General features: G+C 41.1%; 1 non-coding gene across 1 annotated transcript; it reads right to left on the bottom strand.

Moving 5' to 3' along the window:
* Positions 1-1,593: 1,593 nt before the first annotated feature.
* On the bottom strand, positions 1,594-1,704 carry LOC137203032 (U6 spliceosomal RNA). Its single transcript, XR_010932865.1, has one exon. It is a non-coding gene; the product is annotated as a U6 spliceosomal RNA (small nuclear RNA).
* Between the last annotated feature and the right edge of the window lie 5,763 nt (positions 1,705-7,467).

Below are 7,467 nucleotides of genomic sequence, written 5' to 3'. Positions count from 1 at the left end.
TGATCTAGTCTGTGCTGTCTAGGAATAAGCCCTCAAAGGCACAATTAGCACAGACAAACTCATCATTCTGTTCGCTGGCTCCGACAGCATCTCCAGGAGACAGTTTATGTGAGATGTTACTCCTCCAAAATTAGTCACAGTTGGGTATTTCATAACCAGCTCTGCTCCATCATTAAAGGCCAAGGCTTCTCAGAAGAGCAACAATCCTATTTTTTGCAGTAACCTCATAAACTGCCCTCCATGACAACTCAAAAACCAACTGATTAAAAATGATCTCACGACATCATACGGTGGACTATGTACTGATGGTTGCATCTTCACACCCCTCTTTACTCTCCAAGGATTTTGGACCTTTTGCTCAGTATTCTGAATCTACTAATGGCTTCTTTATTGATAAAAGCAATGTAATTAGAGCATCTGGGGTGAATGTGGTTATCCTATGTTATAAACATCAGAAATGCCTCTTACTTATAGATACATAGAATATCTCTTACATACAAAGAGGGATTGGTAGGTAGAGGCAATAACTACACTTTCAAAAATCCAAACACCTACTGATTCATCGCAAAATATTAATTTTTTAAATACTGTATTGGATATTTAAGGACAATCTTGAAAAACAAAGCCATAAGAATTAAGCTAAGGAATGCTGACATAGCCCAAGTTAGTGAGGAGAGTTTTAGCCTAACACTTTTATTAATTGTTATTCAACTAGAAGAGAAATATATGACTGAGCTGGTGGAAGGAAAGGACACTTTATACTCACTTCTTATCCATGATGCAAAGTTAAATTCTGTTCCTCCAGGGAAAATTTCAGGGCACTGTGCTGCCACCACCAGTGATAGAGACGGCTTGGGAAATATTAGAACCACCTAGGAAGAAGTAAGTTTAGAAGTTTTTAGTCTAACTTTATACAGTGAGGTGGGAGGGAGCCTCCTTCTGGTCAGCTAAATAGAAGAGAACTTTGTTTTGCTCAGAAAGTTCTTCTTTTCCTATTTTACAGCTGAAATTGCAACCAGCTTCTCTTATTGAAAAAGTTTCTGCAGTATTAATACAAGAAAAGCAAAGAAAATGATCACTCTGCACTACCTCAGCAGAAATGTGCCCAAACATACATGCACTTCAAAGTAAAGGAAGTTCTGCACTATTTCAATTACTAGATAATCATTTTACACAACAGTCAAATTCCAAAGAAAACACAGCCTACACATATGTTCTCAAATTATGAGTAGATTTAGGACAAATCTTATAAGCTAAATAACTTGAAAGTGAATTTTTTTTCCCCCACTAGCTATCCATTTTACATTTGGTAGTGTATATATGTCCATGCCACTCTCTCACTTCGTCCCAGCTTACCCCTCCCCCTCCCCATGTCCTCAAGTCCAGTCTCTACATCTGCATCTTTATTCCTGTCCTGCCCTTAGGTTCTTCAGAACCTTTTTTTTTTTTTTGAGATTCCATATATATGTGTTAGCATATGGCATTTGTTTTTCTCTTTCTGACTTGAAAGTAAATTTTTTAAATGACCTTTTCTTTTATTAAAATATTCATTAATTTTATGTAGCCTAGATGTAGACTTCTAATATATTTTTTAAAAATACCGACTGCTTCACAAATTTGCATGTCATCCTTGCACAAGGGCCATGCTAATCTTCAGTGTAAAATATATTCCAATCTCAGCATATGTGCTGCCAAAGCGAGCACTACACTTCTAATATTTATTATAATAAATGTACTGTAGGAGCATAAATCCCGGTTCATATATTTTAATTTACAAATATATCAATTTGATTGATGGAGTCATTTTTCTGTCCAATCACATTAAATTACATCCAGAGCCAAATCTCTGAAGTAAATTATGAACTCATTCAGGAAACAGCCTGCCAAGAGAGTATTTAGCACACAGTAGGCAGTCGAAAAATACTGAAAATAATAAACATATATTCCATCAAGGTGTACATAGTATAGATTTTCAACCACATGTAAACTCTCCAATTGAACTGTTAACAACAGTCATTAGTCCCTCATCCAACACACCTGAGAGTTGCTTCCCCTTCTATTAATTGAAGTGCATGCTGGAGACAGACATTAACTAATAATAATCTAGCTTACTATGAAAGTAAAGCAATGCTACCGCCAATGTACTCTGAGACCATATAATAATGATTTTAGAGTCACTACATTCCTTGTTCCCTCAGTTTATGCTGATATTGAATTGCCTATCGTAATGTAGAAATAATCACTTGTCAAGAATAATCAGGGAGGGTGAGGTTGAGATGAGTCCTTTCCCGTAATCTGGGAACGCTTCCTAAATTCGCATTCACGGATATTGAATGGTGGGGGGAGGGTCCCTTACTAGATACTGTGCTAGGCATTGGGTATACAGAAGTGAAGAGATGTGGTTCCTGCCCTCAAGAAGCTTACAATCTAGTAGACAGAAGTTTAAGCTCATACGTGCAACAAAGTATTATACGAAGTGCTGAGGGAGAAAGAATGAAAACACATGAGGAATGAGGAAGTTGTCGGTTCAGAGTTAGGTCTATGGGAGAAAACCTGGAAAAAGTGCTCCCATCATACCTGAGCACATTAGTTCCCTGCTATAAAAGGCATCTGAATGTCTCCACCTTCCTGTGAGAGCTGCAGGAAATGTTAAAGAAAATTAAATACAGGAAAAGAAGGCCTGAGACAACTTGAGAAGGACTCAAGATCAAAGCATGGCTTGCCACAGGACATATATAGGACAACAGGCATAAATTTTCAAAAGCCAAAAGCAAATAGAAGAATCTAAGTTCCTATGGGGTGCTGCACGTGGGCACTGCTATGCACACGTGATATCCTGCCTTATACTGTAGATATATTTTCACTTTGGTTTTCATTCACCAGCCTTGGAAATAATCAAGGGTTGGGGGGCTGACTTACCAGGGCCAAAGCACCCCCCAACAATTTTCCCCAGCCAGTATTCTAAAAAGATTTGCATGTCCTATAGAAAAAGGATTCCTGGACGTATGTTTCAAAGTCCTAAATTATCTGAGTTCAAGGGCCCAGTGAGCTCCCTGTCCCACTCCCACCTCCCAGAAGGCTACCCCCAGCCAGCTCTGACCACTAGCACGTGGACATGTCATCCCCAGCAAGTATTATGTCTCATACTTCTTGCTTGGTATCCCCCTGAGCTCCTGCCACAGTGTCCTACAAGTAGCTCATCAGATGATTGATAATAATGATGATAACAAACACAGAAACTCTCCAAAGATGACCAGAGTGGTAAAATCACAAGATTCTTCCATGTGTTAGAAGTTCTGTGAAAAGTGTGGTTGGTGGACAGGATAGCCTATTAAATACGTTCTATTTATTTTCTATTCCCATTCTCTCTTCCCGACAGTATTGCAGATGATAGCGGGTAGGCTAACATATGTGTTCTTTATTTACGCTGCCCACGAAGAAACACGGAGGCTCCTGTTGGTACCAAATAAGGCATTTTATCTGCTTAACATAAGTCACCATATGGAGCAGGTTCTACCTGAGGCCTGCCTGAGTGAAGTCCAAGCCATCGTGAGACCTTATGTCCAACTTATCTAGGGTTCTGATTTACCAAGGAATGTCTCAAGGAGCTGCCACAGATGCCAGACCTGTGTTAGTAGAACGAGACACAAGAGCCCTAAGCTGTGTCCAATAAGCAGAGGGAAGTCTTTGATCTCCCTGGGCAGCCACACTTCTGTTGCTCGCATCCCCTTCTGAACCCATGAAGCTCCTATGTGTTGCAAGAGCATTTATTTGGAAAATTAAGGGACAAAGGGCTTGTTTGCTTTAATGAAAGCTAAGAACAAGCTCACTAACTGATGGGAAGTTTTATTTGACTCCTGGGTCAGTGGTTTAATTTTACATATGTTCTCATAAATGTAACCGCAGTGTTTTGTGCAAGGATCATCCTGTAAACTAAATGTGCTGGCAGAGGAAAATCCATTTGTGGCACCCAAGACATTAGGGGAATTGGCAGCCATGGAAAACACCTGAAAAGCTTTCCTCCCCAGCCTCACAGATATCCACCAGAAAAGGAATGCTCTTGCTCCAAAACTCTCCTTGCAAGTGGTGAGCTCTTCTGCCAACTGATCACCTCCTGGGTAAATTTTAATATCAGCAAGGAGAAGCTGGAAGTAACACCAGCACTTATCTCGGTGCTGTTGTTTTGAAGAAAAATATTATATGACTTAGTAACCAGTCTCTCATGTCTCTAACACATTCCTAAACAATGGCAAATGAAGGTAAAACAAATTAAATGGAGAAATTCTCGGGTGTGTGTGTGTGCGTGTGTGTGCACGCACATGAGCACATGCGTGGGTTCACATGCTTTGTTTTCAAGTAGCCAAGACTTACATATTAAAATATACTTACGGGGGACTTCCCTGGTGGCACAGTGGTTAAGAATCCGCCTGCCAATGCAGGGGACACGGGTTCGAGTCCTGGTTCGGGAAGATCCCACATGCCGCAGAGCAACTAAGCCCGTGTGCCACAACTACTGAGCCTGCGCTCTAGAGCCCGCATGCCACAACTGCTGAGCCCACGTGCCTAGAGCCCGTGCTCCACAACAAGAGAAGCCACCACAATGAGAAGCCCACGCACTGCAACGAAGAGTAGCCCCCACTCGCCACAACTAGAGAAAGCGCAGCAATGAAGACCCAACGCAGCCCAATAAATAAATAAATTAATTAATTAAAAAATAATAATAAAATATACTTATGAGAACTTTAGAGCCTTGTATGTTTGCCTCAACCTTACCAGGGACAGAAAATCCAACAGTGCAGACGATCCCCATCTGAAGCTGCTGCTATTAAATGCTGGTGGTATCATGAAATTGACTCAAGACAGTCTCTTCATTTTTTGTAAGCAATCCTGACACTGGGGTTCCCTAATGTGGTGATCAAAGGGTTACGATAAGACTCAATGGCTGAAGCTACCAATCGTGATTAGGACCTACCAGATGACACTGTAATAGGTATATTATCTTTAACCCCTTTCCCATACTGCTGAAATCTTACAGGACATAAATTGTTATCCCTGTTTCACAGATCAGGAAATTGAACCTCAGAAAACTTAAAAAGTGGAAAAAAATGATCATGAACTTAAATTAGTCTAACTCCATGGTCAAGCTTTTCCTACATACATATAGCCACTGACTTTATATACCTCTAGGACTACAGCCAGCCACCAAACCTTATTTCCAAGAAACCTGCTTTTCCAGGTGGTTAAAACTCTTGAGAGACACGTGCTATACTTATAGTTCCCAGCTAGAAGTAGACATAGTCATTTACCCAGTCTGCTGAGCTAGGACGAGAGGGCATCCCTCCTCCCACCTGAGATATCAAGGTTTACGGAACATCAGCCACTCCTACAAAAAATCTGAGGTTTATCACGTAGTCAATCATTCATTCAATAAATATTTACTGAGGGACTGCTCCATGCCAGGCACTGTATAATGTGCTGGACTTCATGAGCACAAGATAGCGCCACCCTCAATACACTCACAGTATTAGGGAGACAGACTAGCAAAAGAGCGATTGCTATGCAAAGCGATAAAAGCTACTACTGGAACAAGCACAAGATTATTGGACACAGGGCAAGGACAACCACTTGTCATGGAGTGTTTAGAACAATTTCCAGAAGAAAAATAGCATCCAGGCAGAGTCCTAAAGAACAAATTATGGTGAGCCTGGCCATTGAAGGGAGGTGGTTACGAGTTTTCCAGGCAGAAAGGATAGGATGTACATGGACCTAAAAGTGAGAGAGAGCCTGCATGTCCCCAGACCTGTAAGCTCTCCCATGTTATGTGAGCGGGCAAAGGGGAGAAAATAATCACACTGGACAAGTAAAAACAGGACAGATCATGAAGGTCCTGGTGAGAAATGTTAGGACTTCATCCGGGAGGGGACAGTTTCCCTAAACAGACAGTTATAATTTAGATCCCTTAGCCATCCAAGTAGAGTCTCAGGGAGCTAAGGACATTGCTCACCTGATCCATCTTGGGAGCAAAACACTACACTCGTAAGGTTTGTCCCATGTGCTCCTCACTCAGCCCTAAAGAGTGATTGTGGTGTTTTTCCCTCATGGAGTGATGTGATTTTCTAGCAGTCTCATGAATATTCATGACAGAACTAAGGGGACCAAAGCAGGAGAAGGCTGCCTGCTGCCAAAGAGGTTGTCATTCATTCACTGGTCCATTCACTTGTTTAGTCATTCATTTAACCCAGGCCATACAACAATAATGATTTAAATCAGGGGTTGGCAGTCTGCGCCTGTTAAGTCAAATGTGACCTACCACCCGTTTTTGTAAATAAAGCTTTATTGGAACATAGCTATATGTGTTCATTTAGGTATTGCCTGTGACTGCTTTCATACTACAAGAGCAGAGGTGAGTTGTTGTAACAGACCAAGGGTATATACACTTGGGAGTCAATCACATATGACATCTTTAAAGCCACAGCACTAGAGGGAAAAAAGTATGTGGAAAGTAGAGAAGGGTCAGACACCAAATTCAGTTGAGGTTTGTGGGCATAAATTTAAAGTTAGACCAGTAAGCACTGTTTCATTTTTTCCAGCTATGTTCAGTTGTGCTGATGCTGGAGTGAAATAGGAAGAAAGCTGAATTTACTGAGGGTTGGAATTTTGCCAGGCAAAAACAGAAGGAGCGGGGCAAGGGAGCTGAAACTATTTAACAACAGACTGAGAAATCTTAACCAGGTAAAGATGGATATTCGCCAGTGAGATGGTAGGAAGGTCAACGGACTGGGGTTCCTAATCGTGTCCAAGAATTACTGGAGCAGAATCATTCTCTACTTACTTACCCTAGAGTAAGTGAACTGGAGAAGTAAGAAGAGGTGGTCAAACAATAGACAGAAATAGTGATGTGAGAAATTTAGTAAACTAATGACTAAAATCCTTAATGCATGGGGCAAGTGATGGAGAATAAAGTAGATCACTGTAAAAAAAAAAAGGGGGGGGGAGGTTGGGGGGCAAAGCGATACAGCCTAATTCCATGTGCTTCAAAGGACTAGAGAGAAAGCGGAATTAAGGGTATAAAAGCAGTCTTGAGGGAAAAGGTAGGCACCTATCCTAAATAACCTCAGTCACAGATAAGCAACTAAGAGAGAAATGATTACACAGTAGAGGCTAAATGTAAATAATGTAAAGAGAGTACCTTATTAGGATAATACTAGCTGCTGTAAGAAACAGATAAAACCCCAAAGCCCAGTGGCTTAATAGAAGTTTATTTCTTACTCAATAAATTCAATAGAAGTTTACCTCTTAGAACAGGAAGGGCTCTTTTCCATGTAAGTATGCAAAGACTCAAGTTGAGGGAGGCTTTCCCATCTGCAATACGTGGTTTCTAAAGCTGCCAGGGGTGTTGACATGAAGAGGGTAAGAGAGGAGGAGAAAAGCACTGCATTGTGGGCCAGGCCTGGAAGTGACCAATAT

This window comes from Pseudorca crassidens, chromosome 11 (assembly GCF_039906515.1).
Source record: "Pseudorca crassidens isolate mPseCra1 chromosome 11, mPseCra1.hap1, whole genome shotgun sequence".
In the NCBI taxonomy this organism is placed as follows: Eukaryota; Metazoa; Chordata; class Mammalia; order Artiodactyla; family Delphinidae; genus Pseudorca; species Pseudorca crassidens.
The sequence above is the reverse complement of the archived record's forward strand: the minus strand, read 5'-3'. Positions and strand labels throughout refer to the sequence as shown.